This window comes from Gadus chalcogrammus, chromosome 20, assembly GCF_026213295.1.
Source record: "Gadus chalcogrammus isolate NIFS_2021 chromosome 20, NIFS_Gcha_1.0, whole genome shotgun sequence".
Lineage (NCBI taxonomy): Eukaryota > Metazoa > Chordata > Actinopteri > Gadiformes > Gadidae > Gadus > Gadus chalcogrammus.
In genome coordinates, this window is record NC_079431.1 from 21,297,763 (window position 1) to 21,310,560 (window position 12,798).

The following is a 12,798-nucleotide window of genomic DNA, read 5'->3' on the forward strand; positions in this document are numbered from 1 at the left end:
CGGCTATTAGGTATGCAGAACGAGCCCCTCCCTCTTCTTTGCTTGACCGCTAAAAGTTTGAAGGCTGTCTAACCGATCAGAGCTGCAGTGCCTCGATGTTTCGCTGTAACATAAAGCTGTGTTGTCTTTACTAGTTTCACTACAATGTAAGGACCACCATTAGCTAGTGGAAAATACATTTGTGTCTAGTAGCCTACAGTGATATAATTGTATATGTTAGGCTATATTGAGATGGCAGTGTGCGAAATACCCGACAATATTCGGGGATGTCCTCATCCCCAGATTGTTCTCGATATGCAGTCGCCTGCTAGGCCATAACATTACATAACATGAACTGAATAAATGCCAGGTATATAGCATATCGGAGACGGGCACACAATCAGTGCATTTGCAAATGAGAGCCTGCAGTATGACCGATCTTGTGACATGTGGTCGGAGAGAGTCGTGTGTGTGTGTGTGTGTGTGTGTGTGTGTGTGTGTGTGTGTGTGTGTGTGTGTGTGTGTGTGTGTGTGTGTGTGTGTGTGTGTGTGTGTGTGTGTGTGTGTGTGTGTGTGTGTGTGTGTGCGTGTAGAGCAAGTTGTTGAAGGAAGTGTTTCTATTTGACGTTACAATATTTCATGGATGCAAGCAAGCCAAGACGATCAATCTCTATATCTATAGCCTATACATGACAACACACACACACACACACACACACACACACACACACACACACACACACACACACACACACACACACACACACACACACACACACACACACACACACACACACACACACACACACACACACGACACGCACACACTTTAAACACACTGGTAAAGCAATAGGAGCCTGCATTGGCTAAAGTTGTTGCGATGCGCGTTATTTTATAACAGGGAGGGGCAAAGTTGTGCATTACAATGCAAACACGACAATAATTGGCACCGTTCTTGCGCACTCAGAAGAACATGAACTGAATAAATGCCAGGTATATAGCATATCGGAGACGGGCACACAATCAGTGCATTTGCAAATGAGAGCCTGCAGTATGACCGATCTTGTGACATTATTTAACCATCCATCTACAGCTAATACGATCAGACAGATACATCATTGATCACATATAAGCCCATTACAAGCCCAACATCACCACGGCAGGTGCGCTCTCTCTCGCACATTCACACAATCACTCCAACTTCTCCAACTCCAAGGCAAGACTGTTTCAATAATACGACCACAAACAACCACAACTAAACAGCCTACATATCCACAACAATGCACAAAAATCAGTTCATTGCGTCTATCTTCTGTTTGCCGCACATGGCTAATTTGCATACTTGCACATGACGATCGGCTCCGCTTGTCAAAAAAATAGAACGTAGGCCTATTTGTGAATAAATGCTTTTCATTCTGAATACTGGACTTGGTGAGCTTAAATATGCGACAATTAAGTGACCTTTAGTGAGATGGCCTAAAACGTAATACAAATGAATTATTCTAGGACATAGGCTTTCAGGATCAATGTAATGCACAACTTTGCCCCTCCCTGTTATAAAATAACGCGCATCGCAACAACTTTAGCCAATGCAGGCTCCTATTGCTTTACCAGTGTGTGCGTGTCGTGTCTGTGTGTGTGTGTGTGTGTGTGTGTGTGTGTGTGTGTGTGTGTGTGTGTGTGTGTGTGTGTGTGTGTGTGTGTGTGTGTGTGTGTGTGTGTGTGTGTGTGTGTGTGTTGTCATGTAGGCTATAGATATAGAGATTGATTGTCTTGGCTTGCTTGCATCCATGAAATATTGTAACGTCAAATAGAAACACTTCCTTCAACAACTTGCTCTACACGCACACACACACACACACACACACACACACACACACACACACACAGACACACACACACACACACACACACACACACACACACACACACACACACACACACACACACACACACACGATCTCTCTCCGACCACATGTCACAAGATCGGTCTCTCATTTGCAAATGCACTGATTGTGTGCCCGTCTCCGATATGCTATATAGGCTACCTGGCATTTATTCAGTTCATGTTCATGTTATGTAATGTTATGGCCTAGCAGGCTACTGCATATCGAGAACAATCTGTGGATGAGGACATCCCCGAATATTGTCGGGTATTTCGCACACTGCCATCTCAATATATAGCCTAACATATACAAATATATCACTGTACTAGACACAAATGTATTTTCCACTAGCTAATGGTGGTCATTACATTGTAGTGAAACTAGTAAAGACAACACAGCTTTATGTTACAGCGAAACATCGAGGCACTGCAGCTCTGATCGGTTAGACAGCCTTCAAACTTAGCGGTCAAGCAAAGAAGAGGGAGGGGCTCGTTCTGCATACCTAATAGCCGGAGTGAATAACTAATAGCCGGAGTGAATGACTAATAGCCGGAGTGAATGACTAATAGCCGCGGCTATTAGTCATTCAAAACCGTACGGATTCCGTACGGAATTCTTGCCAAACCGTACGGAATCCGTACGGGATTCCGTACGGATTCCGTGCGGTTTTGCACTTTTACCGCGCCATTCTAGGTCCGGATTGTGGCCTTCTTGGCTTTCCATAGGACGAAGGATGTACATGTGCCGTTCACCGGCCTGTGCGTGATTGACAGTGCTCTGCCGATGAAAAGAATGTGATTGGAATGTACGTCAGCCGAGAGCAACCAATAGGTTTAGAGCTAAATGGTCCCGCCCCCAGGAACGTTTTTTTTTCTTCAGACTTTTGACTGTCAGGAGTTTCAAAACAAATGCGCGACAGAACACTGCCAATATTCACGTGACTCAAAGCTTGCGCCTGTGTGGTCGAATCTCTGAAAAGTCAGTGCTGAGAAGTCACTTCTGAAAAAATACATTGCAATGGCGTAAACGTACACCTTTACAAGTTTTTAAAAATAAATATTCAACCTTTCAAAACTTATTTCTCAATGTATGAACACCTGTTTGCAGAATCCCATTTACAAGGTTTCAAAACCGGGAAACAATGAAATACACTGTTAGAACAGTGCCAGATTTGAAACTGCAAATGCGCTGGTGATATTGTTTGAACTTTGAAAACATGTTGAATTTTTTTCAGGTTATAATGTCTTTTTTCAGTGTTGCAAAACCTTTTTTACAAGGTGTTGAGTTTTGAAACCCAGACTTACAAGCCTTTGAAACTTTTCTTTTCAGGTTTGAATTATGGCAGGAAACTGGCTCCATACAATGCAAGTCACGGGCGCATGGCGTAGTTTGAAACAAACCTCATTCAGTCGTATTGCTGGACTCATTTTGTATAGCGCTTATGTTAATATTCCTCTATTTATTTTCAGGCGCCGCAGGATCCTCGACCATGAATGAATGTGTGTGTGTAAATATAGTTTATATTCGTTAGAATAAGTAGGGTTAATTGGGTTTGGGTTGTTCGTGTTCGGTTATCACGTTGTGTTGTTCATTATTGTCGCCACCGTTGTTGTGTCATGTTTGTTTGTTGGGTGCTCTATGTGAGATGAATTTAATAAAAGTAGTCTGCGTCGAGGGGTGTACGGGGCGCAGAACTACAGTTAAATAAAGCCTGACTGTGCGTTTCTTGGCCGCCGCTACAATATGTTTGACAACAATAGCCTATGTTCTGTGTATTCATATATTCATTAGAGCCTTGAAGGAGATTCAGTAGCCTTAAAATCCTAATTTAATTGTAGAGTCATATCATGATGTCCTTTAAATAAATCAGTGAGTGAAGAACCAACATCGACCACAATATTCGACCATAATCATTAGTTGAATAAAGGTTGAAAAGGGATTGACGTGCCGTCGTCGGTCGCCTTCCATTCAACGTTGAATCGACCTGGAACAGTATGAGCAAACTGCCGTTGAATCGACCAAAATTCGACCATAATCGTTGAATAAAGGTTGAAAAGGGATCGACGCGCCGTCGTCGTTCGCCTCCCATTCAACGTTGAATCGACGGTGGACAGTATGAGCAAACTGACGTTGAATCGACGTCCGGTCTCAACGCTGATTCAACATGTTTTGGTTGAAAATGCGGAGGTTGATTCACCGTTGATTCAACGTTCTTTTGCTGTCTGGGCGTGAGACAGCTGTCTTCTGTAGCTTCTGCGAGCCCGTGAATCAATGTTTCGTTGGAATCATGATGTAACGTTGTTGTAGCGGGAATACAGCAATGCTATTTTCTAATTGGCAGGGCATATGTATGATTCTAGACTTCGCTAGGGCACTGAAGCGACTGAAACGGTGAACTTTGATCACATTCAGACAAGTTAACAGGTAAAACGGGAGAAAAATAGGGCGTCTTTAGGGCGGCCGTCCTGCCTAAAAGTAGGGCGTCCCATTTCTTCTTATTTTTTAGTAGACTATAGGGCAGACGCCCTGCTAGCTAAAAGCCTGGTTGGTGTAGACATTCGAGAGACCAAAAAGACTGAAAAGGTGTGTTATCGAATTTAGTGGGCCGGTCTGGTTCAAAATGCCCGGGCCGATTTTTTGTCCCAGTCCGCCCCTCCCCCCCCCTCAACAAACGTGTCCCCCCCCCTCTTCAACTAACGTGTCCCCCCCCCCCCCCCCCCCTTCATGGGTCTGATCGCCGATTTCCCATGCTGATATCCCCGAAGATTCTCGGGCATCTTCGACAATTTGGCTATAGATTGTCTCATTACACGCTAAATAATATAATTATAGCCTTGTAGTGACCGTAACATAATTCACCTACAGTATTTCGTTATGTGTTGTTCTTTCAATTGTGTTGTTGTTTACTGCATGTCATTTACGTTCTTGGTGGTTCAGGGATCGCGGTCCCTAAGGATTACGTGCGTCTCATGACGTCACAGACCATGCTGGATTTGTTTAGGCTACCTTCAGCACGCTTTGTTTTCCGGTTTTCTTTTTTACAAAATAAACGAGTCACACGGCTGTGTGCTCAACGTGCGAAGTTGTGTTCTTAACTTATTGCAATTTCCACAGCCTAATTATATGTATAGGTTTTGGCATAAACATAACTAGGGTGCACTGTACTATCTGCGCACACCCTTTCTGAAGCCTGTGACATGTTTTAGTTGGAATCACATCATGTTTTAGTGGGACTCATTTCAACATGAAAATCTGGATCAAGATTAAAATGATTTGAATGTTTTGTATGCCTAATGTGTAGGAAACAGTTGCACACATGCATTATATTCGTTTTATTATCAGCCGATTATTTAGGATTGTAATATAGCTAGAGTTACAACCTTATTGGAGACTAGGGAATCAATATTTATAATGGCAATACAATGTGCTACAACACAAATTTAAATGGAACTTGGATGCATTAGAAAACCTTAAAAAATGTGTTGGAAAAAAGGTGTGGGAATGATCAGTGTCTATGCAGTGTCCCTGTGACAATCCCAGCCTGCACAACACACGGTAAATCGTTCACTGTGCAATCCTCTTAAAGTGCGACTGAATCCAAAACACTTAATTTTATCTCAGTGTTCGGATCCCTACAGAAACTGAGTTGCAGGAGCAGTGGTTGGTCGAAAGGACTTTAGGGCTGTTTAGGGGTTGCCGGACGTTGAAGCTGATTTCCTGGTTTTGAACGCTTCCATGACAAAGTGGTGAACTCCCACAAGCAGCCACCGGAGGGAGTGCGGGGCGTTGCCACGCTGTGTCAAAGATGGAGAGCAGCCTTTGATAGGGCCGAGCCGAAAAGCGGGATGCAAACCGTGCTGCTGCGGTCCGGGCCCACTTGGCAACACCCCCATTCACTTTGTATTGGATCCCATATCGCATATAGGAATTATTAACAATATGTATTCAGCACCCTGACACGTTTATATTGTAATGTCAATATATTTGTGTTTCTTAAGAAAAAAATGCTAATATTTGAGCATTAGTGTGAACAGCCACCTGCCTCGGACATATTTTATGTAACTTTGGTTATATATGTTGCTCATTATTGTTTGGCATTGTTTTATTTCTAATTATGTTAAATTCATTGCTTGTCAGTGCCTTTTCCTCCGTGTTATCACATTGTTTTCCGCCACGGTTTTCTGTGCTTTATGAGGACGCTACAATAGCTCTGAGAGCATAATCCTCCACACCGTTTCTCCTCCCCTATGAGCCCACATGAAAAAATTCTATAGTTTACTATAGTAAATAAACTATAGTATACCCTATATATACTATAGTAAATATTGTATTGTTTTTTAACCTTACTATAGTAGTTTTACTACAGTAAACTATAGTATACTACAGGAAATTCTATAGTTTACTATAGTAAATAAACTACAGTACACCCTATATGTACTATAGCAAATATTGTAGTGTTTTTGAACCTTACTATAGTAGTTTTACTACAGTAAACTATAGTATACTACAGAAAACTGCAGTTTTATTACTACAGTATACCACATATATACTACTACAGTAAACTATAGTATATTACAGAAAACTGCAGTTTTATTACTACATATACCACATATATACTACTACAGTAAACTATAGTATACTACAGAAAACTGCAGTTTTATTACTACAGTATACTACATTATATACTACTACAGTTTACTTCATAAAATCTACTGAAGTAAATTACAGAACTTTTATTATACTTTTATTTTGCTATAGAATACTACAATTACGATACCATAGTACTATATATACTGCATTGCGCAGTATTTTGTTGTTCTTTTAACTATGTCATTGTACTTTACCTAATGGATATTTTCAACTGTATCACTTTTTGTTGTTTCCATTTTTAACCATAGTGCTGTAACAATAATTCACTGCACATAAATTAGGCTTACAACCACCATTAACACAGTGTTTTCTACAGACTGCTAAAATACAAAAAAAATAGAAAAAAAGTTTAACTTTCTTTAAAGAGTTGATAATTTATTGTTTCTGAAATTTGACAGCATTGTTTAGCTTTTGTCGTATAAATGCTTTTATGTTCGTATCAGTTACGTAGGTGAACTTCAACTTTGCAGCATCTGTGGGAATACACACACACACACACAAACACATACACGAAAGATGAGCATGAGAATGAGGGTATCACTCAACCAACATCTTTTCTCATTTCTATATACCTAGGCCTACTTGTTATTTCAACAAGGTCCTGTTTGGCTAGGCCAGGTTTTCCTTCTGTGCAGCTGCAGGATGACTGGCCAGTCACTGAAAGGCCTGCCATATATTCCCTGGTATACGTCCCATGTAGGAGATCATTTATGAACTTCTGGGGGCTTTGGAAGGAAGCCGCACCCCACACCACCCCCACACTTCCCGCGCCTCACATTATAGGCCTCGAGCTAGGGGGCCTTACCGTGCCTTACCGTTGCGAGCTTAACAATTAACAACGTTTTTGAAACGAAAACGTTTACCGTGATATTTGAAATATTACCATATGTATGTAGTTATGCACATATTTTATATAAACATAGTCGAAGGAGAAAAAAACTTGTCTTACTTACCACTGACTGATATAATCCGTCCTGGACATGACACAATCCTTCCCTTGTTTGGCCAATTAACTTTATACGTTACAAAAGGATCTTTTAAATGTACTTCCCCTACCACCCATGATATTTCGCCTATGTCCACAGCCCCTTCATCCGGAAAGTCAAATAGTGCATATTTTGCCATTTTCTTTATTTTTCCGTAGCAAACTCACGACTAAAACTCACGACTCGACTGTCAAATATTCAACGGACGTCTCACGCGCTGCGAATGCGTAGCATATTACAACCGCATTCGCAGCGTGTGAGACGCTCGCGGGTTTACAGTTGTCTTTTTCAGTTGTTCAGTTGTTGTTTTCAGTTTACATTTGTCTGCATTGACCGTCGTCTAACTGCAAAATGTCACGAAATTATAAACGATATTTGTCCGATTTTTCTATACCTGTGCCAAAAACTACAAGATGGTACAGAAGTCAATTGAGAACAGAGGAACGGCAAGCAAGTTCGACCGAGGAGGTAAGAAAAACTGGAATAAGAGCACCTCCTTGCGACACTTTGTCGAAGTAATTCCCTACAGCTAGGCTAACCTCTATTTGTCCACTGGCTTCCAGATTGATTCAAGGCCTTCATTTGAAGCTGAATTCTCTGATGACGGAGACCTTGACGATCAAATGAATACACAATCTATGGTGTGTACACACTTAACACAAAGTTAATTAAGAGAATGGATGTTAAGAAATTATAACTGTACAATTGTAATTTAAGTTTAAGCTGCCACAAACAGCTACTTTCTATTTGCTGTGGCTATCCTAATCTCATTGGTAAATTTGCGTTTTCCAGATTGACTCTTCAGATGAAGCTGAATTCCCCTGTGATGATCCACCAGACATGTTGAGCAAGTGTGTACACACACAAAACGCAAACACACCTAGTTGAAATAGGGAGAACGGAGTGGCATATAAGACTTTATGACAGAATTTTGCATTGATGATTGAGTAGCCTAGTTTATAAGTAATGTTAATTGTGTGTCCAACCTAACCTACTAAAATTAGAAATATAGGCCTAACATATTTGTATGTAATACAATATAGGCCTATCGTAATCAGCACTCGAGTTGAGGGGGGATGGCATCCCCCTTTGGAATTAAAATGATCAAAATCATCAATCTGTTATTTTATCAATTAATGTGGAAATATTAGGCTACCGCTATTTCATTATAGCGGTTTCCTTTTTCAATTCGGCGCAACGTAGGGTTGCCGCGGTGTGGACATTTCACACCGAGTAATACACTTGTGTTAACACCGGTATTACCGAGTATAAACGTTATAAACTTTGAAACTATAGGTCAACCGCCATCTTCTCCGTCAACTCTCCTCTCACACTCAGTGACAGTGTCTGGCAGCGCGCGAGCTCTCGTAGAGATTGGGCTTCGCGGGGTTTATTTACCGGCGTTGCTATGATTACCGGTCTTGTGTGTTCCAACGGTTTATTAGGTAGCCTATCTATTTTCATATCTATCTATTATCATAAAATTTGTATTTTCTTAATTATAATTATATTATTAATTTCTACTGATTTCTTTTTTATTACTGGAAAAAATAAATAAAAATAACTGTGTTGCCGGTGTGTCCTCAACACCGCTAACATCAGTAATACTGTATACCGCGGCAACCCTAGTGCAACGATATACTTTTCCCAGGGACAGATTTGACAGCGATACTGCCTTGTCGGGCAGTATGCTATTGCGCAAGCACGCAGGCGTACTTGCGCAATAGTGCCTTCACGAGCTCTCATTCCACACCGTACGAGACAGACACTGATAGCGTGAACCTGTCTCTGCATCTCAGACATCGCAATCAGTTTTAATATCCTTAAATGTGATGTATGCCTCCGAATCGTGTGATGCGTCCGATCAGCTGCGTTTTTGGGGATAAAATGAGAGCGATGACATGACAGTAGTCATCTCTCTTATTTTAACCCCAAAAATATATAATAATATTGTTGGTGACAGGTATAGGCAGACTGACAGGTGGTGTTGGGGCTACGTCAGTCAGGATCAGTGGTAAAAGTCAGCTGTTCACGCGCGGGTTTGGCTTGAATGAAATGTTTGAGATGAGAGGGGGTGGACGGGGGAAGTCCAACTTTGCTGACCGCACAATCTATTAACATTTAACGCACTTTAGCACCGATCACTTTAGGACTATGCTACTATGGAATGTTTTTAACTTATCTCTAATAAAACCAACAAAACGCAGTACCCATTTTTAAGTGATTCTTTGAACAAGCAGCGCGTCTGGCAAAAACATATTTTCCCGATCTAGCATCTCGGTGACTAAATAAGTGGTTCGATAGTCGCCATACATTTGTCAGCAAAACTGTGGCTCCAATCCATGTGGTTGTGTCACAGTTTTGCTGACAAATGTATGGCGACTATCGAACCACTTATTTAGTCACCGAGAGGCTAGATCGGGAAAATATGTTTGCTGATATTGTGACCTTTATTGAGCGTGAAGTTAGGATCACTACAGACCCTGTATTCAGAGACATACAAGATGCTCCAGTCATAGGGGCCTTCAAAGAAAGTGGTAGAGCTAAACCTGTGCCTCGTCCTAAGGCTAGAGGAAGCAGCTTTGACACAACTTTCACTACTGTGGAAAGAGATGCTCATTGGGAGAACAGGGTTAAAGATGGACCCGAGAAGACCTGCCTTTTCTGCAAAAAGGGTAGACACACACTGGAGTCGTGTTTTCTATTGGAGAAGAAAGCTCACAGTGAGAAGATGGAGTTCCTGAAGAAAAATTGACTTTGCTTCGGCTGCTTGTGCACTGGGCACATCAGCAAGGAGTGCAGGAAACGTCTGTCTTGCAAGACATGTGGCTCACGACACCCCAGCTTGCTCCATATCCACTCTAAGGAGAATGGAGATCCAGAGAAAGGCAGGAGCAACTCTGACAGAGCAGTGGACAGTGCTCTAGTCGAAGTCCAAACCGGTGGTCTTACTGGGGCCGGTGAGCAAGATTGTAAGCTTGCTATCGTGCCAGTCAAGGTTAAGTCCAGTAAAGGTCAAAGGTCAGTCGAAACCTACGCCTTTCTGGACCCAGGGAGTTCAGCGTCCTTCTGCACAATGGTTCTGATGGATAAGCTGGGACTCTCTGGGAGAAGAACAAGGATTCTTTTACGTACCATGGGCCAAGAGAAGGTGGTTGACAGTTGCATTGCATCGGACTTGGAGGTCGCTGGATTGGACAGTGACTGGTACTGTGAAATGCCGAAGATCTTCACCCAACATCAAATGCCTGTTAACAGAGGTAACATCCCACGACAGCAAGATCTGGAAAGATGGCCACATCTGAAGCCTGTCTATCTGCCACAGATAGATGCAGACGTGGAGATGTTAATTGGCTTGAATGTTCCCAGAGCATTGGAACCACTGGAAGTCATCCGAAGTGTGGATGGAGGGCCATATGCGGTCAAAACAATGCTTGGATGGACTGTAAATGGACCCCTTGGAGGAGAGGGCAGTGACGATCCTGTGACTCAGTCTGCAGTTAGCATCAACAGGATCTCTGCTGTCACTCTTGACGAGCTCTGGAACCAACTATTCAAGACTGACTTCCCTGAAAACAGCCAGGATGGGACAGACCGCTGACACGCAGAGGAATCCTTTCTACTGTCAGCTCTTTCTACGACCCTCTTGGAATCTTGTCCCCTGTGGTTTTCACAGCCAAGAGGATCATTCAAGACCTATGCTGGCAGGGGCTAGGATGGGACGATGTCATACCAACATCTGTAGCCCAGGAGTGGGTCAACTGGCTCAAGGAGTTACACCTGTTGGAGGGCTTCAGCGTTGGACGATGTTTAAAACCGCCCAACTTTGGAGAAGCAACCAGTGCCCAGTTGCATCACTTTGCTGACCAGGGGCGGAGTGGGACACTAATAGCCACCGGGAGAATCCTCCCCGGTCCGGCCCTCCCTCCCCCCGCCAACAACATTTTTTTTTTTTTTTTTTCAGTAATAAAAAAAAATCAGTAAAAATTAATGATATAATTATAATTAAGAAAATAAAAATGTGTAAAATAGGCCACAGTTCTGCTCTGTGCGGAAGAGAATTGGCACTCCGAGAATTGGCGCACTTCCTTACAAGACCGGTAACCATAGCAACGCCAGTAAACAAAAGCAAGCAACCACGAACTTGCTCGCCTTCTCTGTCTGACGTGTCTTTAGGGTCATGCCATTAGACGTGGGGCCGCTCATATATCCCCCTACATTTCCGAAATGGACTTGCCCTGCAAGCTGTTTATTGGATAAACGCATTTCCCAATCCCAGGAGTCTTTGCTCCATTCTACGTCAATTCAAGAACCAACAAATCAAAGTAAACTGTAGTTCGTATTATTTATTTATGGCTATGAAAGTTCTGTAACGCCTGAATAATGAAGAATTAAATGAAGTAAAAAAAAATAAGATAAAAAAAAAAACATGAATGAGACATAGAGAGTAAGCAAGTGGTATAAATATTGGTTGGATGTTCCCGATACATATATTGTTTATTTCGGGGTTTTTCACGGCGTCTCGACGGGGAATAAATTATGTTCAGGGCCGGCTTGCAGACGCTCCTCGGCCGCTCACAACTGTGGGCCGGTGCAACTGACTTCGCAGGCCGCTACACAATTGCGGGCCGGTCCACCTGACCTCGCTGGCCGGCCGGCCGACCGGGAAATCTCCCGATCGTCCCGACGGCCACTCCGCCTCTGTTGCTGACGCAAGTGAGGAGGGATACGGTACCGTCACCTACCTGCTGTTGCACAATGACTGTTCTCAGATCCACGTTGCCTTCATAATGGGAAAATCCAGGGTGACACCTTTAAAGCCTGTGACGATCCCATGTATGGAGTTGATTGCGGCTGTGGTGGCAGCTCGCATGGACACGCTATGGAGGAAGGAGCTGAGACTGCAGCTGCAAGACAGCGTTTTCTGGTCAGACAGTGCATCGGTGCTGAAATACATCAAGAACCAAACATCAAGGTTTCGCATCTTCGTAGCGAACAGAGTCACAGAGATCCTCAAAATGTCTGAAGCATCACAGTGGAGGTATGTGAGTACCGCACACAACCCTGCAGATCTTGCCTCCAGAGGCATGAGAGCGGAGCTGTTCCTCAAGAATGAGACATGGATATCTGGACCTTCATTTCTCATGCAGGAAGAGGAGACTTGGCCTGTTAACCCAGACAACTTGGGAGAACTTCCACCTGGGGACCCAGAGGTCAAGGTGTCGGCTGCCGTTGTCTCTGTGGAACAAGAGGAGGATGCTGTGCTGAGACTGATCAACCGCAGCTCATCTTGGAAA